Source organism: Macrobrachium nipponense, chromosome 49 (assembly GCF_015104395.2).
Source record: "Macrobrachium nipponense isolate FS-2020 chromosome 49, ASM1510439v2, whole genome shotgun sequence".
Taxonomy (NCBI): Eukaryota; Metazoa; Arthropoda; class Malacostraca; order Decapoda; family Palaemonidae; genus Macrobrachium; species Macrobrachium nipponense.
The window spans coordinates 13507621-13535129 of record NC_087224.1 but is presented as its reverse complement, the minus strand read 5'-3'; the positions used below and the strand labels follow the sequence as shown (position 1 = coordinate 13535129).

Here is a 27509-nt window from a genome sequence, read left to right as displayed (position 1 = left end):
AGCCAATTTCCTAACGATTGCAAAGCCCTCTTCATAGAAATGGTTGGCTGCATTTTCAAAAAGGAGGATGATTTCGACGTCCTCGTACTAGTAAATAACGAACGAGGAGAAGGCGGGGCTGCAGGACTCAGAGACTCGCCGAATTCTCTCAATAAAAGGGCTGCTAAGGTCTTATAATCTGAGAGACCTGCCCCCTTATTGGCTTCCGAGTCCGATATATCTTCCATTTCCTGTCCAGTCAAATTGGGAGAAGAATGAGCAACCGGAGGAGAGCACCTCCTTTCGCAAGGTGAAGGGCTTTTAGCAGTCCCAGCTCTAACCTGACAAGGGCTATGGCCACCTGTGCGACATCTTGAGCCCCCAACAGGGGAAGGCTGATCCTGCAAAATGCCCCTATTCACATCAGAACCATCCTGACAAGGACGACGGCCGCCTGTGCGACAACTAGCGTCCCTATCAGGAGAAGGTTGTGCTTGCGAAAGACTCCTCACAGTCTCAGCAACATCCTGACAAGGGCGACGGCCGCCTGTGCGACATCTTGCGTCCCTGTTAGGAGAAAACTGATCCTGCGAAAAGTCCCAAAGAGGAGCCTCCTGGTCAATTTCTATCTCCATATCTGATGAAGCTGGAGATCCTGGCGCCTGGTTTCTCGCGTCTGGCAGGCTCCTCGCGCCTGGCAGGCGCCTCGCACCTGGAAGGAGCCTCGCGCCTGGCAGGAGCCTCGCGCCTGGCAGGAGCCTCGCGCCTGGATGGATCATCAATCATGGTTGGAGCCTCGCGCCTGGATGGATCATCAATCATGGTTGGAGCCTCGCGCCTGGCAGGCGCCTGGCTGGCACCTCGCGCCTGGAAGGCTCTGTCCGTATCGGACCATATTCCTCCGAGGTCTCTGAATCGGGAGTCTTGTGTCCTTCCGCTGGACGGGATTTCTTAATAGGAAGGAAACGGTCCTTTCTCCGAGGAGGGTCCTTCCTTAATACTCCTACCAATGACGAGATTTGTTGTTGCATTTCGATAAGGATCTTCGTAGCTGCATCCTCTTCCTCCTTATCCGATCGAGGGGAAGGAGGTTTTGATGAAGAAGGAGTTTTTCTCTTTTTTCTAGGGTGGAGAGTCCTCCGGAAACTTTCCGGGCTCGAATCCAAAGCAGGAGACTTCCCACGATCTTTTGGAGGGTCTCGAGAGATGTCCGAACTCCATCCTCGTTTAGATGACGAATCGGAAGACGAGAAACACTGTTTTAGGATGCCTTTCCAATGGCTATCCTTGGCAGTCTGGGACGTTACTACAGATCCTTCCGAAGGGACGCCTGACCGGTGGGGATTCTCTGAAACCTCCGTACGGCTTTCGACATTCCTTCTCCTCTGGGCTTGGGAGCTTGGAAGAGGTCTAGGCCTGGGAGCGAGACAGAGCCGATCAGACGCACCCTCCACTGCACTGGGAACACTTTCCACTGCACTTTGCTTACCTTCTAAATCCTTAATTTTGCGTTCCATCCTCATGAGGGAAGCCTTCAAATTTGCAATCTCCGATACCGAACTTGCAGAATCTGATAAGGGAGAAGGCAGTAATGCTGTATGGGAGGAGGAGCAAACAATTACATGAGAGACAGGTGCTAAACTACTAACTGGCTCGTTAGAGAAAGACCTACTCAAACTTTTGAAAGAGGCTTTTCTAGCTTTATCCCTCTCCAATTTCCTTAAATAGGAATTAAGAATCTTCCATTCCTCCTCATTCAAATTTACGCATTCACCACAAGTGTTAGATTCAGAACATTCATTCCCTCTACACTGCTTACATACGGTGTGAGGATCTACCGAAGCTTTCGGTAGTCTCACACTACAACTCTCGTTCACACACACTGAATGTATAACTAGAGTCAGACATTTTAAGAAAATTCCAAACCAAAATCCAAATAACAGTCCACAAAAGCGTATGCCAAGCCAGAGATCCAATACGTCACCAAATAATCAGTCCAGAAGATCAACAGCGATGAAAAAACGAAAGTCAAAGTCAGGAGGAACTAGCAACGATGTTACCAGAACCGGCGACAGAGAAAATCTGGTTAGAGAACGGGAATGGTTCCTATTCCTGCCACCCAGCGGCAGGGCGGTAGATCACCTGACCTACCTGTAGCGTGTGCTGCGAAATTCGAATTTCTGTCGGGGATGACAGAGTCTATAGCTAAGTATATATCTGACAGGGAAGTTGAATGTATGAAAACATATTTTACGAAGAGCTCACATGCTTATTTTAGTTCGTATGGGGCTTTCATATATCACATTATGTTGACGAAACTTCAATCTTTTGAATGGCATGCTTAAGATGTAATTGTATTCTTGTTTCACCAATTAAATATCGAGTGAATAAGGCCGAGCCACGCGAAGACGATGGATCGTCTGCGGTTGTTTACCCTATTACCCATGTTAAGAGGACTTACGGTCACAGCATAAAAACTCCAATAGGCTAGGTATCAAATCATGGTTCAAAGTAAAATAATACCAAAGTAGAAGCGAGTGCATATCTGCGGACCGCCAATTTTCTTGTTAATGTGTGCTGTCAGTAAGAACTGGTGGAACGGCGCTTCGCGCCTTATTTGCATATTTAAATATTCCTGGCAAGAGGTATTGTTTCGCTGCACGCACAAGCATCAGGGTTAAGATCAACTGGGTACTTAGGGTAAACAATAACGGACGATCCACCATCATCATGCTGGCCGGGTCTTATTCACTCGATATTTAATTGGTGAAACAAGAATACAATTACAACTCTAAGCATACCATTCAAAAGATTGAAGTTTCGTCAACATAATGTGATATATGAAAGCCCCATACAAACTAAAATAAGCATGTGACGCTCTTCGTAACATATGTTTTCAAGGCAGTTTTGAAATCCAATATGGCGGCGATCGTGTGGCTGGACGGGTCTAGTCACGGATGGACACCATCTTTCCCAGCCTTCCCAGCACTCATTTGAACAATGTTATGTATATATGTAACGTTTATTGATCTTATTCAAGATTGCAGTTGTAATCAGCACAATAAAACAACATTTTGTTGCCTATATTAGTGAAAGTATGAAACTTGTTATTCCCGGTGTCATTCATTTTTACCTTGTAATCGGTGGTTTTATCGTTACTGCCATCACAACTGAAACTCCACAGTGCTTATTTGATTGTTATTATACACATTTTGGTCTTAATTCACTCCACATTGCACTTGAACCACGTTGCTGTTCCTGGTTCCTAAGAGCTCACTCCACAAACACAGTTACGAGCAGCAGACGACGACGCTGCAAAGTTTTATTCCCTTAATTGTTTACTTCACTCATTATTTAGTTCAACTTTACTTTGTTTTTTCTAAATGTTTATTCAATTCAGTCTATTAACCCTTTTTTGCAACCAAATTACCCCAAAAAAATTACAGATATTTCCAAAGTAGATACAATCCAATGTTTCTAACCTTGTCATACATTTGGCTGCCGAAAACCATAGCGGAGCAGACGACGGATAAGTGGATTATGTATAATGTTTTTTTTTTTTTTTTTTTTTTTTTTGCTAGCACTTTTCATTGATTTAAGTCTATATTATATTTTGATTTTTTTTATTAACTGCATGCCAGATATAAATGTAACCTTTAATGTTTGCATGCTAAGAATGGCAAAATCATCGTTGCCACATTAGTGGAGCTTCACACATACTCCGATGCATTATTATAAACTGTTTCCATAAATTCTAGTTGTCATAGTAATGCAATAATGATAAAATTGCTTTAATATTTATGCATGTATACTTTCAATACATAGGCTATTTCACCAATTTCCACGTTTTGTGTAAGTCTTATACCCAGTTGGAGGGTGAACACATACCAATTAGCGACAGAGAGAGAGAGAGAGAAAGGAAGGCGAAGGAAGGAAGAAGGACAGGGGTGGCGGTGGGGGGAGAGGGTAAGTGGAGCTTTTTACGCGTGTTTGTATCCATTTCTGGATAATGGAGTTTTTGTCTCTTGGTAAAAGGACAAGTGTCGTTATTCTTTACGATTAGTGATTCACGATACCCTTATACCTAAATTACGGCACTGGGTGTAATACACTAAAGCAAAATCTCATTCTGATACGAGTGTTCATTACAGAAATATTGCCAAAAAACGTGCTTGCACTGTCTCTGAAACCCATAGTAGGTATGCTACTTATTTGTCAATCAAGTTTTTTGTAATCAAGTATTTTTTTACAAGCTAGCTATTGTATAAATATGATATTGTTATGATACAATAAAGTTTGTTCATACTTACCTCGCAGATATATATATAGCTGTATTTTCTGAAGTCCGACAGAATTTCAAAAACTTCCGGCACACGCAGTGGTCGGCCAGGTGGTTAGTAACCATTCCTGCCGCTGGGAGGCGGGTATCAGGAACCATTCCCATTTTCTATTCATAATTTTTATTTCCCCTATTTCATGTCCCCTGAAAAGGGAGGTGGGTGGGTACTTGATTGGAATTATAATATACTGCCAAGGTAAGTATGAACAAACTTTATTGTATCATAACAATATCATTTTGTTCATGAAACTTACCTGTCAGATATATATATAGCTGAATCCCACCGTTGGAGGTGGGAAGGGACAGAATAGAAGGATTTTGGGAAACAAATGCATGCAGATGATTTACATCTTGGTTCCACCTGTTAGCATAGCTGACTTCGTGATTACTGTCACCCAAGTCTGCTTCTGCTTTACTAGAGTTGCCAGCGAGGTAGAGACCTATATAGCTGGTGCACTCCAGATGATCTGTCAAAGGGGGTGTGACCACAATGTGACTAGACCATATTGACCATACCATGAGGGCTAAGAAGTAAAATAAATATGATATTATGATACAATAAAGTTTCATACATACTTACCTGGCAGATATATACATAGTTATCGACTCCGTCGTCCCCGACAGAAATTCAAATTTCACGGCACTCGCTACAGGTAGGTCAGGTGATCTACCGCCCTGCTCTGGGTGGCAGGACTAGGAACCATTCCCGTTTTCTAATCAGATTCTCTCTTCCACCTGTCACCTGCGGGGAGGCTGGGTGGGTCTTCAATTGTATATATCTGCCAGGTAAGTATGTATGAAACTTTATTGTATCATAACAATATCATTTTCATACATTCAACTTACCTGTCAGATATATACATAGCTGATTGACACCCTTTGGTGGAGGGCAAGAGACAGCTAACTACTGACTAGACAGGTAAACAACATATGTTGTAGGTATTTATAGACCTTGGTTCCTACCTTATTAGGTGGAAGACTTCGTGACTACTGTCCAGGAGTCTGCTTCACCTCAAGAGCCTTAGCGAGATAGTGATCTGTGGCCAAGAGTTCTTGTGGGTCTGTCGATGGGGTATCATCCACTTACTCGACAGAGCCTAACTGGCATTTGTCAATGGGTGCTAATCCGCTTATATGACAACACGCCTTCATTTAAGGAGCACACAACCGATCCCGATCACCCGAACCTAACACCCGTGTTAGTTCTATGATTGCCAAGAGCTATCCCCAAACTCTTAGCAAACAACCAAAAACTCAATAACCACACATACAATAGTAAAAAAAAAAAAATTTGTACCCCTCTAAAAGTCAGCTGTCACTCGATCTCCTAGTGAAGAGAAGTGAAGGTCGCCTGTGCGACACCTGACACTTCCATGCACAGGAAACTCAAGAACACATCCAACAAGAGGGTTACATACACTATTAAGGATCGTGCTAGCTCCCCTTACCCAGAAACCGTCTGTGCTGACACAAACGGACCTAGAGAAAAACATTTCTCATACGTAACTCGCACATCTTTTAAGTAATGAGATGCAAACACAGAGTTGCATCTCCAAAAAGTTGCATCCAAAATATTTTTAAGTGACATATTTCTTTGGAACGCAATAGACGTTGCGATTGCCCTTACTTCGTGGGCTCTCACTCTTAAAAGATTAAAAGAATCATCTGGATAATTCTTATGAGCTTCTGTAATAACACTTCTAACAAAGCACTTCTAACAAAGAAGGCTAAGGCATTCTTGGACATTGATCTCTTGGGGTCTTTTACTGAGAACCAAAGACCTTTTTGCGAACCCCCCAACTGCTTCTTTCTGTCCAGATAGAATTTAAGAGCTCTAACTGGGCAAAGGGATCTTTCTGCTTCTCTGCCCACCAAACTAGTAAGTCCTTTTACCTCGAAGCTCCTGGGCCAGGGATTCGAAGGGTTTTCATTTTTGGCAAGAAAGAGAGACTGGAATGAACAAATTGCAGTCTCCTTTGAAGCCGACTCGTGATTCAAGGGCGTGCAACTCGCTGACTCTTTTTGCTGTTGCAAGAGACATCAGAAATACATTTTCTAGTGATATACGAAATGAAGCAGTGTGTGGTGGTTCGAATTCTTCGGAGGATAGAAATTTAAGGACCACATCTAAGTTCCAGCTTGGAACCCTAGGTTCCACTGACTTTGATGTTTCAAAGGAGCGAATGAGGTCGTGCAAAAATCTTTATCATTCGTCAAATCTAATCCCTGTTTCTAAAGACTGCTGAAAGCATACTCCTGTACCCTTAATAGTCGGTACAGAGAGATGCGACTTTTCTCTCAGAAACAGAAGGAAATCCGCAATTTCGGTCACAGAGGTACTGGAAGAGGACAGCTTCTTCGACCTGCACCAACTTCTGAAAACCTCCCACTTCGATTGGTACACTCGCCTAGTAGATGATCTGCGGGCTCTAGCAATTGCGCTTGCCGCCTTGCGAGAAAACCCTCTCGCTCTGACAAGTCTTTCGATAGTCGAAAGGCAGTCAGAGCAAGAGCGGGTAGGTTTTGATGGTACCTCTTGAAGTGGGGTTGTTTGAGCAGATCTATCCTGTTTGGAAGAGATCTGGGGAAGTCCACTGTCCACTCCATTACCTCTGTGAACCAATCAGAGATGGCCAATACGGAGCAATCAGTCATTTTGGTTCCTTCGGATGCCACGAATTTTCTGACTACTTCCCCCAGTATCTTGAACGGGGAAAGCGTAAACATCTACCCCTGACCAGTCCAGGAGAAAGGCGTCTGTTGCATAAGCCCTGGGATCTTCTACTAGGGCACAAAATGTGTCTATCCTTTTGGAGAGGAATGTGGCGAACAGATCTATTTGAGGCTTCCCCCAAAGATACCAAAGGCTCTGACAGACAGAATTCTGAGTGGAGTGTCCATTCTGTGGGAAGGACCTGGAACCTCCTGCTCAGTCTGTCCGCTCTCACATTCCTCTCCCCTTGGACAAACCTCGTTAGAAGAACTACCTTCCTTTGGTTCGCCCAAATCAACAGGTCTCTTGCAGCTCGTAGAGCGAAAGATGAGTCCCTCCTTGTTTTCTTGACATAAGCCAGAGCGGTAGTATTGTCTGAGTTTATCTGTTACGACCTTGCCTCTGACCATGTGTTTGAAGCTCTTTTGCGCAAGGGGAATTGCTAAAAGCTCTTTGCAATTTATGTGCCATGACACCTGTTCTGCCGACCAGGTGCCTGACACTTCTTTGGATCCCAATGTTGAACCCCAGCCTGACTCCGACGCGTCTGAGAACAATGTCAGGTTTGGGTTCCGTACTTCCAGGGATACTCCTTTGTTTTCTTTTAAGGGAATCAACCACCACCTTAAATGATTTTTTATTTCCTCCGAGATTGGAAACGTGTCCGAGAGCTGTCCTGTCTTCCAACTCCAACTCCTTCTCAGGAAGAACTGAAGTGGACGAAGATGTAGTCTTCCTAGGGGAAAGAACTGTTCGAGCGAGGAAAGGGTCCCCAGAAGGCTCAACCATTCCCTCGCTGAAGTGCGCTCTTTCTCTAAGAAGCTCGATACTGTGGCACAGCCTTTCCTTATTCTCTCTTGAGAGGGAAAAACTTGAAAACCCCGAGAATCCATCTGAATCCCCAGATAACCACGTTCTGGCTGGGGAGGGGCCATCTGAGACTTCTCGAGGTTCACGATCAATCCCAATGATTTTGTCAATTCCAGTGTTGTTGACAGATCCTCCAAACACTGCTTTTGAGACCTGGCTCTGATGAGCCAGTCGTCCAGGTACAGGGAGACGTTTATCCCTTTCAAATGTAAGTGTCTTGATACATTTTTCATCACGTCCGTAAAGACTTGGGGAGCCGTGGAAAGGCCAAAAACACGGGCCCTGAACTGATAGATCCTTCCCTCGAACATAAATCGAAGGTACTTCCTCGACGAATGGTGAATCGGGATGTGGAAATATGCGTCCTGAAGGTCTAGGGACGCCATCCAATCTCCTTGACGCAGTGCTGCAAGGACTGAAGCAGACGTTTCCATGCTGAACTTCTGTTGTTCTACGAATTTGTTCAGCACACTTACATCCAGTACTGGTCTCCATCCCCCCGAGGCTTTTGCTACAAGAAACAAGCGATTGTAAAACCCCGGGGAGCTGTGATCCAGCACCAGCTCTATTGCTCTTTTGTCCCACATCTGTTCCACCATTTGACGAAGAGTATCCATCAGAACAGGGTCCTTGTATCTGGCGGACAGTTCCCTCGGTGATGTTGTCAAGGGAGGACTGTCCTTTAATGGGATGTAATAACCCTTCTTGATGATTGACATCGTCCAAGGATCTGATCCTATGTCTTCCCAGGCTTTCGCAAAGAAATGTAACCTGGCTCCTACAGGTGTTTGGAGGATAGATTTCTCACTTTCCCTTCTTAAAGGGACGGAAGGAAGACCTCCCCCTTTTCTCAGTTGACTTCCTTCTGGCGATAGATCTAGCTGGAAGGCCTCCTCGAAAGGGCTGCTGCTGAGCTGGACGAGCCCCCTTTCCCCTTTTCTTTTCCTCACTGGCCACATGTATATTTTTCCATTGAGGATTGTCTAAGGAGATCCTGAGTGGCCTTTTCAGTTAGTGATTAGGTGAATGGGCAATGTCCTCACCAACTGCGAGGGAGGGAAAAAGATGTTCTGAGAGAGGCGCAAACAATAAGGCGGACCTCTGCGAAGGAGAGACGGCCTTCGTGAGGAAAGCACTGTGAACCGCCCTCTTCTTTAAAATTCCCGCACCAAAGAGGGAGCATACTTCCGCCGATCCATCCTGAACAGCCTTATCAATGCATGTGAGGATGCTATTTAAGGTTTCTGGGTTCAGTTGTTCCTTTTCATGAGACTTCTTGGCAAGAACCCCAAGGGACCAATCCAGGAAGTTGAAAACTTCTAAAGTGTGAAAAAGTCCCTTGAGGAGGTGGTCCGTTTCCGAAAGATCCCATGTTATTTTTGCTGAATTTAAGGCGTGTCTTCTCGATGAGTCTACTAAACTCGAGAAGTCTGACTCAGCCAAAACGGACAGAGACCAACCCATATTAGCTTCCCGTTTAGTACCATATGCTCCTCTTCTCCCCGTAAGTTTAGCAGGAGGCATACAAAAGACTGTCCTTCCTAACTCCTTCTTTTTCTTGAACCAGGAGTCAAGAGATTGTAGTGCCCTCCTCATGGATATAGCAGGCTTCAATTTCAGGAAAGAGGAAGACTTGTGCGCTTTCGTGCTCGAAAACAGAGAGCGCGGAGAAGGAGGAGCGGCTGGAGTTAAAGAATCTCCATATTCTTCCAAAAGAAGGGACGAAAGAACTTTGTAATTAGAAAATCCTTCCTTACTAATAATTTCATCCTCCGAGGCATCTTCTGGGTTCATAGGCTCGGAAGGAGAAGGCTCCCTTCTTTCCTCTGTCTCTTCCCTCGATCTCTTCCTTTCCAAAGAAGCACTTCTAATTGGAGAGGGACTAAGAGTTACTCTCTCTTTGCTAAAAGATTGACGCTTGGATGACTCCTGTCGGATGTCAGGCTCTTCATGCAGGGAATGCGCCTGGCGCACGGCAGGAGTATCTCGCTCAGAATACTCCTGGCGCCTGGAAGGAGTAACGTGTTTGGAATACTCCTGGTGCTTGGCAGGCGCAACGCGCTTCGAATACTCCTGGCGTCTGGTATGCACATCTTGTTCCAAATACTCCTGGCGGGCCAGGGGGGGGGGAGTATTAAGTTCAGAATACTCCTGGCGCCTGGGAGGAGTATTAAGTTCAGAATACTCCTGGCGCCTGGGAGGAGTATCGAGGTCAGAAGACTCCTGGCGCCTGGCAGGAGTATGTCGCTCCAAATACTCCTGATCTTTGGAAGGCGTAACTAGCTCTGAATACTCCTGGTGTTTAGTAGGAGTATTGATCATGGTAGGCACCTTGTGTTTAACAAGTACATTGCGCTTAGCAGGCGCTCTACTCCTAACAGGAGCTTCCTTCTTCTTCAGTTGAATCTTGGCGCTTGGTTGAAGATCTTGAACGTTGTACAGAATACTCTGGCTCTTTGCGCCTAATCGGCGGCCCTTGGCCTCCTGGCTGGCGCCAAACGCTTGGCAGGAGTAACTTCCTTTCTTACTTCATCTCCTGTTTAACGCTCCGTTCCCGCCAGAGATGGCCGCCTGTGTGACACCTCCTCCGGAAGGCTCGTTGCGCGTGACAGGAGATCGGTATTTAGATCTTTTAATAGGAAGCCTATCATCCTTCTTATGAGTAGGCTCCCTTAGAAAGAACTCCTACCAAAAAAGGGCTAATTGCTCCTGCAATATTCATTAAATTTTCCTGGTTGAGGAATCTTTCGAATCAAGAGAGGGAGATCTGGAAGCGGCGCTCTAGGATCTCCTCCAGACCCAGAGTCTGACTGTTTTCTAGACCTTCTTTATTACCGAAGGCGCATCTTCTTCAGAGAAGTGCTCGGGGCTAGAATTGAGCTCATGTTCTTTCATACTCCTCTTCACGACCGGTCGGGAAAGTTTTGACTCCTTCCATCCTCTTCTCGGAGAGGGCGAACTAGATGACGAAAAGCACTCTCGAAGGACGCTGTTTTCCTATAGCGGTCCCTGGCAGTTTGGTATGTAAGAGATTCTGCCGATAAGGACGCCTGATCCGTTGGAGATTCTCCACAAACCCCCGTTAAGGCGTTCGACTTCCTTTCCTTCCCTCCGGGCCAGGGAGCTTGGAAGAGGTCTAGGACCTGGGAGCGTCGCAGAGACGACCAGACGCCCCCTCCACTACACTGGGGACACTAAAAAAAAAATCACTAGCGAAACCACATTCACTTTCCTTACTTCCAATGCTGCCATTTTTTCCTGCATTTTCTGAAGGGAAGCTCGAGTTCCGCTATTTCCGAAGCAGAACCAGAGGGATTAGCAATTTGTGAACGGGCTGAAACAGAATGGGCATAATTATCAGAGGAAGAAGCTACAGAACTAGACAGTAATTCACGAGATCTAGACATTCTGCGGGTTTTTGTAAGCCGCTTTCCTCTCTCTATCTTTCTCTAATTTCTTCAAGTAAGAAGTTAGATTCTTCCATTCTTGCGCACTCAGTTTCTCACACTCGTTACACGTATTCTCATCGAGCATTCAACATTCTACAACCACTGCATGTAGTGTGAGGATCTACCGAAGCTTTCGGAATCCTCACTTACAGCCCTCATTCACACACTCTGAACTAACACTAGAGTCAGACATATCCACGAAATTCTAAAACCAAGTCCAAAAAACAGTCCACGATAGCGAATGCCAAACAACGATCCAAGTACGTCACCAAATATCAGTCGAAGATGATCAAAAGCGTTGTGAAAAAAGAATTCCCAGTCCAGGAGGTAGTACAACAATGTTGATACCACCGGCAAACGAGAGATACTGATTAGAAAACGGGAATGGTTTTCCTAGTCCTGCCCACCCAGAGCAGGGCGGTAGATCACCTGACCTACCTGTAGCGAGTGCCGCGAAATTTGAATTTCTGTCGGGGGACGACATAGTCGATAGCTATATATATCTGACAGGTAAGTTGAATGTATGAATATATATATATATTATATATATATATATATATATATATATATACTATATATATATATATATATATATATAATATATATATATATATATAGATATATATATATATATATATATTATATATATATATATTATATATATATATATATATATATATATATAATATATATATATATATATATATATATATATAGATATAATATTATATATATATTATTATAATATATATATATATATATATATATATATATATATATATATATATATATATATATATATATATATCTATATATATATATATATATATATATATATATATATATATCGTATATATATATATATATATATCACCACCTGACCAAACCTAGCCAAAGTTAAGGTGTTTTAACTAAGGCTTAAGAGTTAAGAAGTCGCCATTGGCGGCGACTCAACAACTAAATTAAGAGCTCTTCCTAACCATTTTCTACAGGATAGGATGAGTGGTACTTCTTGCCCCAAGATTGTGTCTGCAGACACGTATGGCCCTAGCGAGCAGCAGATCTCATGTGCCATCTTCACATCCCGCAGGGAGTGTGAAGTTGAACACGAGTTGCTTCGCTAAAACGTGGTACTCAGGATGTTGCTGAGTGCCATGCTCTGTTGAAATGCTTCCCAGGCCGACGCCCTCACCTCGTGAGCATTCAAGATCAAAGATTTCAAATCTTTGTGCAAATACAATGAAGAAGCCTTTTTGAAAGAACTCCTTAACACTAAAGCAAGGGTGTTCTTCGATATGGGCAAGTCTGGTCTTTGTTCCGATACGTATACAAACCCTCGGTCCTTTAACAATAGGAAGGTAACTAGCGGCAGCTGGGACGGTCGTAAGCTTCGAACAAGGGGAGAACGGTAGTTAACTGCTTGTCCAGATCGTGCGCGCGCCCGCGCGCCCGAGAGGTGAAGAACCACTTTTGCTTTCGGCCGCGGGTGTGAAGGACGTGGTTCGTCATCGCTCTCTGCCCGCTTCATCATCGTATGCTTTTGTTTATATTGTGTTTTCTACTAATGGTTTGGTTTGACTTGAAAATGAAACTGTAAGTACACTGTTTTTTCATTTTCATTACTTAATTATGAATCAACATGGAGCTATCGCCGTAGAGACGGCGATTTCCGCTCTTTTCATGAATTGAACCCTTGAATTATGTCTCGGTGCCGAGGGCGGGCGCACTCGCGCCGAGTCATGTATTTTGGGCGAAAGTGTGTAATTGAAAGATGTAAGTACTCTTTTTCATTATATTTTTGCCCTGTGCGTTCGTTGCCGAGAGCTTGATTGCGCTCGGCAAGAGCCTCTTTATTTTGTATGAATAGAATGCAATGAAAGTGGATTCGCAATGCAGTTTTCTTTTCATTTTCATTTATTAATTGCATCAAATTTAATTTTGGATCAATTTCCGCTCTTACCCGGGAATTAATATCCTTACGATTTATTGCTGTGAAAGTGAAAATAGCAAGTGCAGTATTGTTTCATTTTCATATATATTTATGATAGCACCATATTATTATGGATCAAGTTCCGCTCTTACGGAATTGATTTTTCCCTCTTTAAGTTCTATGAAGTGAATCGCAAGTGCAGTATTCTGTTTCATTTTCATATTACTTTTCACTGCTGTGCGGGGGTAGGGGAAGCGAAGGTCTGCCAGGAAGTCGTCGGAAAGCTCTCCCGCGACTCCCTTGGTATCCGATTCTTCGTCTTCTTTCCTGCCCCCCCGCTCAGCTTCCTCGTATTTTGTTTTTGGGGTCTTCCTTCCGTTCGGGGTGGGGCATGTCTCCCCCCCGTGCGTGAGGGAACCCCTCTTACTAATCTGTCTGTGCTACAGCAGGTACTACACCGTGGGAGACGACCTTTGGGACAGGTATGACACTGCGGCTGCAGGGTGTGCCTAGCATCCACGATCTGCTGCAGAGTCTAGCGAGGTCTGGGGCGGTGACCTTGGAGTGGTCTCCACTACAACCTTCACGGCCGCTTTATGCTGCTTCCCCCCGCTGGTCTACACTCCCCCATGCTGTGTCGGTGACGCCGTCTGCCGCTTTATTCTAGGGCCGGTCGCCGCCGTACGAGGAGGGGTATGCCGCCGCCGCCTGTGTTTTCTTCGTGTTGCCTGCCCCAGACTTCCGCTGTTCCAGCAGCTCGCCCCTGGACCGGCCGCCAGTACCACGCTGGCTGCCGATGATTCTACGAGGGGGCGATGGCTGGGGCCTGCCGTACCTGTCGCTGATGTGGTTCCCGCTACTGGCTTGGCTGTCCGGTTCTGTGTTTTACCGGCTGCCGCTGTTCCTGCCGCTTCCTGAGCGGGTTTGCGTTCCTGTCGCTCCTGGATTCCTGCCGCCTGTCCGATGATGCTGGTCCTGCCCATGGTGTGTCTTCCCCAGTCCCAGGTCCTTCCGGACAGGTGCAGTCGGGCCGTGTTGCCTTCGGCAATAGGCCCGACTCCGGCCTGGATGGAGGACTGACGACTGTCCTGGCGTGAGCTGACGAAGAAGAGGAAGGTGGTCATCTTCGTCTTCGTCTGTTGCTGCCTCTTCCCCTTCGACTTCTAAGGCCCATAAGCCGAAGAAGAAGAAGGCTGCCTCCCCCCCCTAAGAAGTCTCCTTCGGGAACTTCTAAGGGCCCGTCCCACCTCGTGGGACGGGGGGTCCTTCTGCTGGTCCTCCTGCTCCTTCGGGGTAGGCGGGGCCCGTCTTACCCTTTCCGTTAAGGAAGAGATAGACGGGGTAACCAGAGGAGTATCCGGTTAGCTCTGGTACTTCCTAGCCTGGTAGCTAGAGGCGATGCCGCCCTACGCCAGGTTTACCAGGCTCGGTCTTCTCGTTCGCGGGAGAGCCACCCGAGTGTACAGCTCTTTCCCTCGGGTAGACCGTGCAGCCAAAGTTTCGGCGCCAGAGTTCGCTCGGCGCCAAGACCACGGCACGGAGCAGAAGGCTGGCGAGAACCGCTCAGGTGACTCTCGCCAGGCCAGCGGCGCTCTCGCAGCGACCAGCTGGTAACCGGGTTTTGTTATTCCCCCTAAGAAGACTCCTTCGGGAACTTAAAAAAAAAGAAGGGCTCGTCACATTCCGGTGCTGAACGGGGGGTTCTTCTGCTGGTCCTCCTGTTTCCTTCGGGAACGGGCCCGTCTCCCCTTCTGAGAAGAAGAAGAAGACGGGGACCAAGGGTGTGCTGGCTACCGCTGGTACACCCTCGCCCTGGTCTTGGCAGCTCTGCTGCTAAGCCAGGTACCGGCTCGGTTTTTTCTCGTCCGCGAGAAGTTCCGAGTGTACGATCTCCTCGTGACCGTGCAGCCAAAGTTAAGACGCCTGAGTTCGCTCAGCGTCATGACCGAGGCACGGAGCAGAAGACTGTCGAGAGCCGCTCAGGTGACTCTCGCCAGGCCAGCGGCCGCTCTCGCAGCGACCAGCCGGTACCTCGGGTGGGTGGACGTGACGGTCTCTGACCGGCCACGGGTTGAGGCTGGGAAGAGGTCCCCCACCCCACCCCTCCCCTCGACCGACGGTACCAGCCTCGGCTGGTACCAGCGGTTTGACGTGCCGCGAGGACGCTCACCGGTCTCACGGCGAAAGCGAGCTCTGCAGGTCACCTGACCGCCGCTCCCACAGGGATCCGGGCGGATACGGTGACCAGCAGCAGCTCGTCTGACGCACGGGACCGGGGTCGACGTGCTCAGTCGAGCCGCTCGCCACAGGTGAGCGGCACGGCCAGGCCTGCAGATCGATCCCCACCGCGGGTTGGTGATCGGCTGCAGCCCCCCACGTACGCTGGTCCTGCCAGCGAGCGGAATGGGGAGCGTTCAGGTGTCTCTCGATCCCGTCACGACGCCGCACGTGCCACGTATGGTCTTAGGACCAACCAGGACGTACGCGCAAGTGATTGGAGGCGACCGTCGGGGGAGGGGGAGAGGGGGTAGCGTCAGTTCTGTCTCTCCGATACCTTCAACTTCCTCGGCATACGCCAGGAAGAGCGAGGTATATAGGATGATCGTGAGAGATGCGCCGCTCCACGATCCCGTCATGACGCCGCACGTGCCAGGTTGGTCTTAGGACCAACCAGGACGTACGCGCAAGTGATTGGAGGCAACCGTCAGGGATCTGTTGCTGGTCCTTCTTCTGAAGGAGGAGGGTCCTGGGAGCTGCTCTTGTTGGAGGGACTGGACGGTCCTACTCCTCAAGACGCTGTAACTTCCGAGATTCAGAGTAACTTTACCCAGGTTATTGCACTGATTCGTCAGCACAACGACCGGGGGGCAGGATCGCCGCTCCCCCACCAGCAGAGCCCCTGTCTCTGCTCGAGTCGTTGGGGCCCGAGAGGGAAACCCAAACCGACGGTGGGTATGCCGCGATCGGAGCTTGCCGATTCTGTCTTGAAACCAGAGTCTCTCGTCTCCGGACAAGAAGGCTCTCTCAGTTCTGGCCGGTCGATCAAGATACTTCCACCTCCTCTTACTGCGACAGCGGCGTTTTTCTTTCTATTCTAGTGTCTTCGGACACCGTATTTAAATACTCCTTCGGTCCTCCTGAGAGGTTTCGACCTCGACGAGGACTGAATGAGTCGGAGGACGGTATCGGCTCTCTCCTGTCAGGTGTCGATCAGCCCCACCCAGACGACGTTCACAGTGGCGCAGACCCTTACCTACAGTGAGAGTTCGTAACCCTCCTCGGGAAAACGTTTTCTCCTGAACTGCTAGTTCCACTGTAAAGGGCAAGCGAGTATCCAATTCCTCCCCCATTCCCTCTCTCCTTACGGCTACGAGGGAAAGGGGAAGGATCCTACAGAGATTTCTCTGTAGGATCCCACGTTGGGGACTGCGCTACCAGGGGGGGACCTTCGGGTCCTACCTGACGTAAGCCCCGGTCGTTGAGGAGGGATCCTGCCCCATTCTCGATTTCTACGGGAATCGAGAGGACCACCAGCCGATATCGTTTGACGAATTCGGTGGGGGTTTCGCAGACTGCTTAGAATTCTACGGAATTTCTAGCGCATTCAGTGTGTTAGAGTTTCTTACGATCTCCAAACACTTAGGCGAGACCACGGTCCAAAGTGAGCGAGACGAGAATCCCCGATATGTTACACGATAATCGGGAACCTCGCCTATGCTCGAATTCCTGGAATTTCTAGCATTAGGAAGAAGACTGCTGCTGAAAGAAGACTATCTCACAGTAGGCGACCAACCTGGAATAGAGAAGAACGGACGGGAATATCCAGTTTGGCTGGAACTATCGTCTTAGTATTTCTGTCACCATTGAAGCTTTCCTTCGAGGAAGACTTCTCCTTCACTCTCTTTAATAGAGAACGAAGGTGGTCGATCTCCAATCCTTATTTTGTTTTCTTGAAGGAAAGAATTTAGGATGAGATCGTTGTTCAGAATCCTCACAAATATACTACGTATATTACTGCGACATGATTCTGCTAAGCAGTTGAATGGTCCGAGGGGTAGGCGCATATCCTGGTTATTCTACGGATTGCGACTTAGACGAAAAGTATTCTAATTGAACTGCAACCGGGTTGCCTGCAACCTCCCAGGAGTTTCCAGTTTCAATTTTATATACTTATGGTGTTGTCACAACAACACCATTTAAGCTTTTATATTTACCGAAATTCGTTTCGCTTAAATATAATTGCTCGAGCATATCTTTTTATGCTCGGTGGTTCTAGCCGAACGCATTCCTTCGTGGAAAAGATTACTTGGCAACTCAGGATGACGAGTCAGCGACAGCTACTGCGTATTGAATTGCCCGAGGCATTTCAGTATCAGCTGCCGCTTTGAGATAGACGGTTGTTTATGTCTTTCTCACCTGCTTTGATTGAATAACAACCGTATCTCTGCCCAACAATCACGGACTTAAGTCTCCTGATTAACGGGATTCTCGCATACATGAATGACCATCTACTGCTGTGAAACGCTAGTATTCATCGTCTTCGGTATTGCGAGAATTTTAAACAGAGATATCTATTCGACTCTCATCTTTCTGTTTACCGCACGGTAACAGTTCTGTAATAGTCTCTTGCTGCATCGTATCCCGATAATGCGAATGATTTTTGCGGAATCTGAGTTTGTCCTCAAAATATCTTGTATTCGGAGGTGTACAATTGTTCATCGTTCACCCTGGATTAGCAGATGTATTGAAAGACATCGCCTACTCCCACACCTGCCAGCTCTACTTCCAAACGTTCAGCCCATTAGAAGCAGTTCTTCAAGCGGCACTCCCCTGTGTTTCATTACTGAAGAACGCCCCGCTTTCATTGCACAAACGGACAGCAATGAAATGGCGGTTAGCGTTTTCAGTCATTTGTAAGCACAGGTTTAGAATCTTGAGATTCCTTCTCTCGATTCAGCTGGAAGACGTAGGTTGCATTCATTGCCTACCTTCGTCTTCAACGTCACATAGTGTTGTTTCTCCTTAAGCTGAGATTCAACGTCTATGAGATTTTCTTGCCATCAGGGACCTCGGTCTTTTGAAGGCAATTGACTTTCGCCTTTTGAGCTTATGCATTAAGAGAATCATCGCCGCGCCGTCCGGCATCGGTGACTAACAAATATTTATTTGTTTGGTCTCTCAGCATAACTCTTTAAAGGGCGAAGGTCACGTGACTTACCCGGATGCTTGGACAACTTGCCTCTACTGATTCCGAACCAGTCAGTCGGCAGCTGTCAGAGCGCCCGAGTCAGTTACGAACTATGCTGTGGACTTAGTTCGGTTTGTTCCAGAGCAATCATTACTTCGTCTTAATAGCTTGTCAGTATGAGTACTGTACATAACCAAAGTCGAGAAGAGGGATAGGTCATACGACTATTCCCTTCTTTTCGTCTTAGGTAACTGCATGACTTCTCTTGAGAAGTCAAGCACAAAGGGATGGGGATTTGTGACGCTCGATTTCGTACCGATCTTCGTAGCGAAGACTCAGAACCCTTCGGTAACTGACGATTGGTTCGAGTCCTTCACAATACCCTCCCTAATGGACTTCACCGCCTCCGATACGAAGGCTATGCTGCTTTGTCCTGTGAAGGTGCGACGGAGCTGTCTGAAGAAACTCGACACCCAGGATGAGTGTGGACGCCTCTTCATCATTTCTCTCGCGTTCCGCAAGAACTTCTCCGTGGCGCAGGTAATGAAGGCATGGCGCCTGGTCCAACCGGACCGCATGCACCTCCTTCTACCTTCAGGATATTGCCCACAGTTCCTTGGATCTTTTTCCTTGGGAACCGTGGTGGTTGCTCAACACGTTGTGTAGTTAACCCAGACCCTCGCAGGCTGAACAGCATCGAGTCCTGGTGTGTGACCGTAAGAATGGGATGAGGAATGAGAGTGTGACTGGCTCCTCTTCCCATCTTTTTCTTCCCTCTACCTTTGGGTAGAGGGACACGGTCGTCACCCTGCTGGGTAAGGACGAAATGCAGGTGAGCTACTCAATAGAGCACCATCCTATCCCTTTCAGTAGGGATAGGAGTAAATATCCACCACTCCTCCAACAGGAAGTGGATGCCAAATTGAGACAAACCCATCATATTTTATGATTGTCTCTTGCAAACAGGAACAAGTTCTTGCTTGCTGGTACGAAGAGATACGCTTGCCCCTCTCTTAGTACTTGGCCCAGAGGTCTGACCATTGATCCTGCGGTGCCACACCCCGATCAATCGGACAGAGGTTTGGATCCCTCCCCTTGCTCTTACGACCAGGGAGGCACTCCAGGGTTGGTACGAACACCAGTCTGTTCACCAAAAGACTCAGATTCCTCCCACCAAGAAGTGAGTCTTCCTATTGTTAAAGGACGAGGGTTTGTATTACGTATCGGAACAAATGACAATTTTGTCGAAAAATGACAATTTGTCGAAATTGCATTTTTCCTAACTATACAAACCTGAGGTCCTTTAACAATAGGAAGTAGCTAGCGGCAGCTGGAACGGTCGTAAGCTTCGCACAAGGGGAGAACGGTAGTTAACTGCTTGTCCGACAGCGCGCGGCTGGAGGTAAACAAATCACTTTTGCTTTTGGCCCATGCAAAATACGCAGAGTGAGGGGTGGCATGAGGAGGGACTATATGTAAAGGACCTCAGGTTGTATAGTTTAGGAAAAATGCAATTTTCGACAAATTGTCATTTGTTCCGATACGTAATACAAACCATCGGTCCTTTAACAATAGGAAGACTCACTTCTTGGTGGGAGGAATCTGAGTCTTTTGATGAACAGACTGGTGTTCGTCCATCCCTGGAATGCCTCCCTGGTCGTAAGAGCGAGGGAGGGATCCAAGCCTCTGTCCGATTGATCGGGGTGTGCACCGCAGGATCAATGGTCAGACCTCGGTCCGAGAGTACTAAGAGAGAGGCAAGCGTATCTCTTCGTACCAGCAAGCAAGAACTTGTTCCTGTTTGCAAGAGGCAACAAAAAGTATGGGTTTTGTCTCAAGCTGGCATCCACTTCCTCCCCCTTGTGGAGGAAGTGGTGGATATACGCTCCTATCCCTAGTGAAAGGGATAGGATGGGGCTCTGTTGAGTAGCTCACCTGCATCTTGTCCTAATCCAGCAGGGTGACGACCGTGTCCCTCTAACACAGGTAGAGGGGAAGAAAAAGATGGGAAGAGGAGCCAGTCACACTCTCATTCACTCATCCATTCTTACGGTCACACCAGGACTCGATGCTGTTCAGCCTGCGAGGGTCTGGGTTCGCTACACAACGTGTTGAGCAGCCACCACGGGTCCCAAGGAAAAAGATCCAAGGACCTGTGGGCAATATCCCGAAGGTAGAAGGAAGGGCATGTGGTCTGGTTGGACCAGACCCCTGCCTTCAGTACCTGCGCCACGGAGAAGTTCTTGCGGACAGGCAGCATCTCCTTCGCATCGAAGGCGGTGAAGTGAATCCCATTAGGGGAGGGGATTGTGAACGACTCGAACCAATCGTCAGGGACCGAAGGGTTCTGAGTCTTCGCTACGAAGTTCGGTACGAAATCGAGCGTCACGGATCCCCATCCCCTGGATGCTTGACTTCGCAGGAGAAGTCATGCAGTTCCTCAGAGGAAAAAGAAGGAATAGTCGCATGACCTATTCTCTTCTCTACTTCGGTGATGTCCAGTACCCATACTGGTCTGTCCGTTTGCCACGAAGTCTCTCGCATCCTCCTATCCCCATGCAGCGAAGTTCTCGGTAGTGATAGGACACCGACACTCCATGGTGGGTGTCAATGGTATGGTACTGTGACAAGCTATTAAACGAAGTAATGATTGCTGTGTAACAACCGAACTAAGTCAACAGCGTAGTTCGTAACTGACTCGTGCGCTCTGACAGCTGCCGACTGACTGCGTTCGGTAGGAGGAAAGTTGTCAAAGCATCCGAGTAAGTCACGTGACCTTCGCCTTAAAAGGGTTATGCCGAGAGACCAAACAAATAATGTATTTGTTTGTCACCAATGCCGGACAGCGAGGTGATGATTCTCTTAAGGCATGTGCCCAACAGGCGAAAGTCAATTGCCTTCTAGAGACCGAGGTCCCTGAAGGCAAAACATCTCATGGTTGTTGAATCTCAGCTAAGGAGAAACAACACTATGTACCGTTGAAGACGAAGGTAGATATTGAATGCAACCTACGTCCTTCACAGACGAATCGAGAGAAGGATCTCAAGATTCATAACCTGTGCTTACAAATGACTGAAAACGCTAACCGCTATTTCATTGCTGTCCGGTGGAGAAGTCGTAGTTGCAATGAAAGCGGGGCGTTCTTCAGTAATGAAAACACAGGGGAAAACCGCCTGAAGAACTGCTTCTCATGGGCTGAACATTTGGAAGTAGAGCTGTCAGGTCGGAGAGTAGGCGATGTCTTCTGACAGATCTCGTAATTCGGGTTGAACAATGAACAATTGTACACCTACGAATACGAGATATTTTGAAGACAAACTCAGATGTCTGCAAAATCATTCGCATTATCGCAGTGGCGATGCAGCGGGGAGACTTGTACGACTTCTGTTACCGTGCGGTGGTAAACAGAAAGATGAAAGAGTCCAAGAGATATCTCTATTGAAAATTCCTCGCAATGTCGAAGGCGATGGACTCTAGCGTCACAGCAGTAATGGTCCTTCATTATTGCGAGAATCCCCATTAATCAGAGACCTAAGTCCATGATTGTTGGGCAGAGATACGGTTCGGTAGTCAATCAAACCAGGGGAGAGAGAGACATAACTGACCGTGCATCTCGGAGGCCCAGCTGATACTGAGCTGCTGTCAGGCAGTTCAATACGCAGTAGTTGAGCCTGAGCTCTCGCCGACTCGTCATCCTGAGTTGCCATGTAATCCATTATTCCATGAAGGAATGCGTTCGGCTAGAAACTACCGAGCATAAAAGATATGCTCGAGCAATTATATTTAGGCGAAACGAATTTCGGTAAATATAAAAGTTGAAATGGTGTGTCGTGACAAAACCATAAGTATATAAAATTGAAACTGAAAACTCCTGGGAGGTTGCAGGCAACCCCGAGTTGCAGTTCAATTAGAATACTTCTCTTCTAAGTCGCAATCCGTAGATAAAACTAGGATATGCGCCTACCCCTCGGACAATTCAACTGCTTAGTAGAATCATGTCGCGAGGTTATATACGTAGTATATTTGTAGGATTCTGAACAACGATCTCCATCCTAAATTCTTTCCTTCAAGAAAACAAATAAGGATTGGAGATCGACCACCTTCGATCTCTATCAAAGAGTGAAGGAGAAGTCTTCCTCGAAGGAAAGCTCAAATGGTGAACAGAAAACTAAGACGATAGTTCAAGCCAACTGGATATTCCCGTCCGATCTTCTCTATTCCAGGTTGGTCGCCTACTGTAAGATAGTTTCTTTCATCAGCAGTCTTCTTCCCAATGCTAGAAATTCCAGGAATTCGAGCATAGGCGAGGTTCCCGATTATCATGTAACATCGGGGATTCTCGTCTCGCTCACTTTAGACCGTGGTCTCGCCTAAGTGTTTTGGAGATCGTAAAAAAACTCGAACACTCTGAATGCGCTAGAAATTCCTTAGAATTCTAAGCAGTCTGCGAAACCCCCACCGAATTCGTCAAACGATATCGGCTGTGGTCCTCTCGATTCCCGTAGAAATCGAGAATGGGGCAGGATCCCTCCTCAACGACCGCCGGGGCTTACGTCAGGTAGGACCCGAAGGTCCCCCCGGTAGCGCAGTCCCGAACGTGGGATCCTACAGAGAAATCTCTGTAGATCCCTCCCCTTTCCCTCGTAGCCGTAAGGAGAGAGGGAATGGTGGAGGAATTGGATACTCGCTCGCCTTCCCAGTGGAACTAGCAGTTGGAGAAGAATAGGAGCAGCCATCGCCTTGCGGCGATGGTCTCTCAGAGTCTGGGAAAACGTATCGTCAGGAGAAAACGTTTCCCCCTTTTCGCGGAGGGTTACGAACTCTCACTGTAGGTAAGGGTCTGCCGCCACTGTGAACGTCGTCTGGGTGGGGCTGATCGACACCTGACGGGGGAGAGCCGATACCGTCCTCCGACTCATTCCAGTCCTCGTCGAGGTCGAAACCTCTCAGGAGGACCGAAGGAGTATTTAAATACTAGGTGTCCGAAGACACGTAGAAACGCCGCTGTCGCAGTAGAGGAGGTGGAAGTAGCTTGATCGACCGGCCAGAACTGAGCGAGCCTTCTTGTCCGGAGACGAGAGACTCTGGTTCGAGACAGAATCGGCAAGCTCCGATCGCGGCAGACCCCACCGTCGGTTTGGGTTCCCTCTCGGGCCCCAAAACGACTCGAGCAGAGACGTGGGCTCTGCTGGTGGGAGCGGCAATCCTTCCGCAAGGTCATTATGCTGACGATCAGCTTAATGACTTCTGTAATCTCCTCTGTATCTCGGGAGTAACCGCGTCTTGCGGAGTAGGACCGTCCAGTCCTTCCAACAAGAACAGATCCCGAGATACTCCTCCTTCCGAAGGAGGAAAAGCGGCAGACCCCTGACGGTCGCCTCCAGCTACTTGCACGTATGTCCTGGTCGGTCCTAGAACCGTGCCTGGTCCATACGGCGTCATAGCGGGATCGCGAGCGGCGCACCTCTCGCGATCACTCATAGGTACCTCGCTCCTCCCGGTGTAGCCCGAGGAGGTTGAAGGTACAGGAGAGGCAGACCTGACGCCCCCCCCTAGCTCGCTGGCAGGACCAGCGTGCTTGGAGGGCTGCTGCTGATCGTCAACCCGCGGTGGCGATCGAGCAGCAGGCCTAGCCTTGCCGCTCGCCTGGGGCGAGAGGCTCGGCTGAGAACGTCGACGCTGATCTCTAGCGTCAGGCGAGCTGTTGCTGGTTACCATCTTCGCCCGTCCCGATGGGAGCGGCGTCAGGTGACCTGCTAGGTTCGCTGTCGCGGTGAGACCGGCGAGCGTCCTCTCGGCGCGTCGAGCCGCTGGTACCAGCCGTGGCTGGTACCGACGGCCGCGGGGACCCCTTCCTCGCCTCAACTCGTGGGCTGGTCAGCGACCGTCATGTCAACCCGAGCAGCCAGCTGGTCGCTGCAGAGCGTCCACTGGCCTGACGAGCGTCGTCTGCACGACTCTCGCCAGTCTTCTGCTCCGCGCTTCGGTCTTGACGGCGAGCGAGCTCGGGCGTCAAGACTTTGGCTGGACGGTCTCCAGCGGGAGACCGTCCACTCGGTACTTCTCGCTAACGAGAAGCCGAGGCGGATCCTGGTTTAGCGGCAGAACCGCTAGAACCAGGCGAGGAAGTGCCAGCCGAAGCTGGTACTCCTCTGGTCCCCGTCTTCTTCTCCTTGGTAGAAGAAAAGACGGGCCCTGTTCCCGAGGGAGCAGGAGGACCAGCAGAAGAGCTCCCCGAATCGCCGGAGCGAGACGGGCCCTTAGAAGGTCCCGAAGGAGCCTTCTTAGGGGGGAAAACCCGGGTTACCAGCTGGTCGCTGGCCTGGCAAGAGTCACCTGAGCGTCTCTCACCAGCCTTCTGCTCCGTGCCGCGTCTTGGCGCCGAGCGAACTCTGGCGCCGAAACTTGGCTGCACGGTCTCCCGAGGGAGAACGTACACTCGGGATCTCTCGCGAACGGGAGACCGAGCCGGAACCTGGCGTAGCGGCATCGCCGCTAGCACCAGGCGAGGAAGTACCAGAGCTAACCGATACTCCTCTGGTCCCCGTCTATCTCTTCCTGCGGAAGGGGAGACGGGCCCCGCTCCTGAAGGAGCAGGAGGACCAGCAGAAGGACCCCCCGTCCCACCGAGGTGGGACGGGCCCTTAGAAGTTCCCGAAGGAGACTTCTTAGGGGGGAAGGCAGCCTTCTTCTTCTTCGGCTTATGGGCCTTAGAAGTCGAAGGGGAAGAGGCAGCAGCAGACGATGAAGACGAAGATGACAGCTTCCTCTTCTCTTCCTCGTCAGCTCACGCAGGACAGTCGTCAGGTCCTCCATCCAGGCCGGAGCCGGGGCTATTGCCGAAGCAACACGGCCCGACTGCACCTGTCCGAAGGACCTGGGACTGGGAAGACACACCGTGGGCAGGACCAGCATGGACAGGCACAGGAACCAGGAGCGACAGGAACAGCAACCAGCTCAGGAGCGGCAGGAACAGCGGCAGCGGTAGACCCAGAAGGGACAGCCAAGCCAACAGCGGGAATCACATCAGCGGCAGGTACGGCAGGCCCAGCCATCGCCTCGTAGAATCATCGGCAGCCAGCGGAACCTGGGTCCTGGCGCCCGGTCCCGGGGCGAGCTGCTGGAACAGCGGAAGTCTGGGGCAGGCAACACGAAGAAAACAGGCGGCGGCGGCAACCCCACCTCGGTACGGCTGCGGCCCTAGTAGCGGCAGACGGCGTCATCGACACAGCATGGGGAGTGTAGACCAGGAGGGGGGGAGCAGCATAAGCGGCCGTGGTAGTAGTGGAGACCGCCACAGACCTCGCTAGACGCTGCAGCAGCCCGTGGATGCTAGGCACGCCCTGCCTCCGCGGTGGTCCATACTGTCCAAGGTCGTCTCCCACGGATGTAGCACCTGCGGTAACATAGATAGATTAGTAAGAGGGTTCCCTCACGCACGGGGGGAAGACATGCCCCACCCCGAACGCAAGGAAGACCCCAAATACAAAATACAAAACGAAAAAGCTGAGCGGGGGGGGGGGGCAGGAAGGAAGACGAAGAATCGGATACCAAGGGAGTCGCGGAGAGCTTTCCGACGACTTCCTGGCAGACCTTCGCTTCCCCTACCCCCGCACAGCAGTGAAAAGTAATATGAAAATGAAACAGAATACTGCCCTTGCGATTCACTTCATAGAACTTAAAGGGGAAAAGATCAATTCCCGGGTAAGAACGGAAACTTGATCCAATAATATGATGCTATCATAAAATATATATGAATGAAACAGAATACTGCACTTGCGATTTCATTTTCACATAAAAAAAATCGTAAGGATCAATTCCCGGGTAAGAACGAAAATTGATCCAAATTAAATTTCATGCAAATAAATAAATGAAAATGAAAAGAATATTGCAATTGCGAATCCACTTTCATTGCATTCTATTATACAAAATTAAAAGGCTCGTGCCGAGCGCAAACACACTCTCGGTAACGAACGCACAGGGCAAACATATAATGAAAAGAGTACTTACATTTTTCAATTACACACTTTCGCCCACAATACATGACTCGGTGCGAGCGCGCCCGCCCTCGGCACCGAGGCATAATTCAAGGGTTCAATTCATGAAAAGAGAGGAAATCGCCGCATCTACGGCGATAACTCCATGTTGGTTCATAATTAAGTAATGAAAATGAAAACAGTGTACTTACAGTTTCATTTTCAAGTCAAACAAACCATTAGTAGAAAACACAATATAAACAAAGCATACGACGATGAAGCGGGCAGAGAGCGATGACGAACACGTCCTTCACACCCGCGGCTGAAAGCAAAAGTGATTTGTTTACCTCCCAGTCGCGCGGCGCGCGACTGTCGGACAAGCAGTTAACTACCGTTCTCCCTTGTTCGAAGCTTACGACCGTTCCAGCTGCCGCTAGCTACTTCCTATTGTTAAAGGACCGATGGTTTGTATTACGTATCGGAACAATTGCATTTTTCCTAACTATACAAACCTGAGGTCCTTACATATAGTCCCACCTCATGCCACCCCTCACTCTGCAACTTTTTGCATGGGCCTAAAGCAAAAGTGATTCTGAGCCGCGCGCACGATGGACAAGCAGTTAACTACCGTTCTCCCCTTCCGTTCGAAGCTTACGACCGTCCCAGCTGCCGCTAGTTACCTTCCTATTGTTAAAGGACCTCAGGTTTGTATAGTTAGGAAAAATGCAATTTTCGACAAATTGTCATTTTCGGCAACACTGCAGATTGCCCGAAGGACTTCGACTTTCTTGAGTTTTATGTAGATAAAACTTGAGAGACCCGACAGGGCACAGGACTCTCTCTGGCTCCTGCCCAATAACTTGTGCCATCCTTGATTCCAAGCTCCTGGCTCAAGGACAAGACGGGTTTCCATTCTTAGGCCACAACGGAAGGCTTAGAGAACACACCGCATTGTGTTCTCTAAAGCCAAAACTTCTGACGATGGCTTTAAACCTCACTAACCTCTTTGTCGTATCTAGGGTGGTTAGAAGATAGGCCTTTCTGATCACGTGCAAGAAGTTAACA

At 48.5% G+C, this 27509-nt stretch overlaps 1 protein-coding gene across 1 annotated transcript in view; it reads right to left on the bottom strand.

Annotated features, from left to right (window-relative positions):
- LOC135205347 (probable protein phosphatase 2C T23F11.1) overlaps positions 1-27509 on the bottom strand; it is a 107134-nt gene that overhangs the window by 73724 nt on the left and 5901 nt on the right. The window lies entirely within an intron of this gene.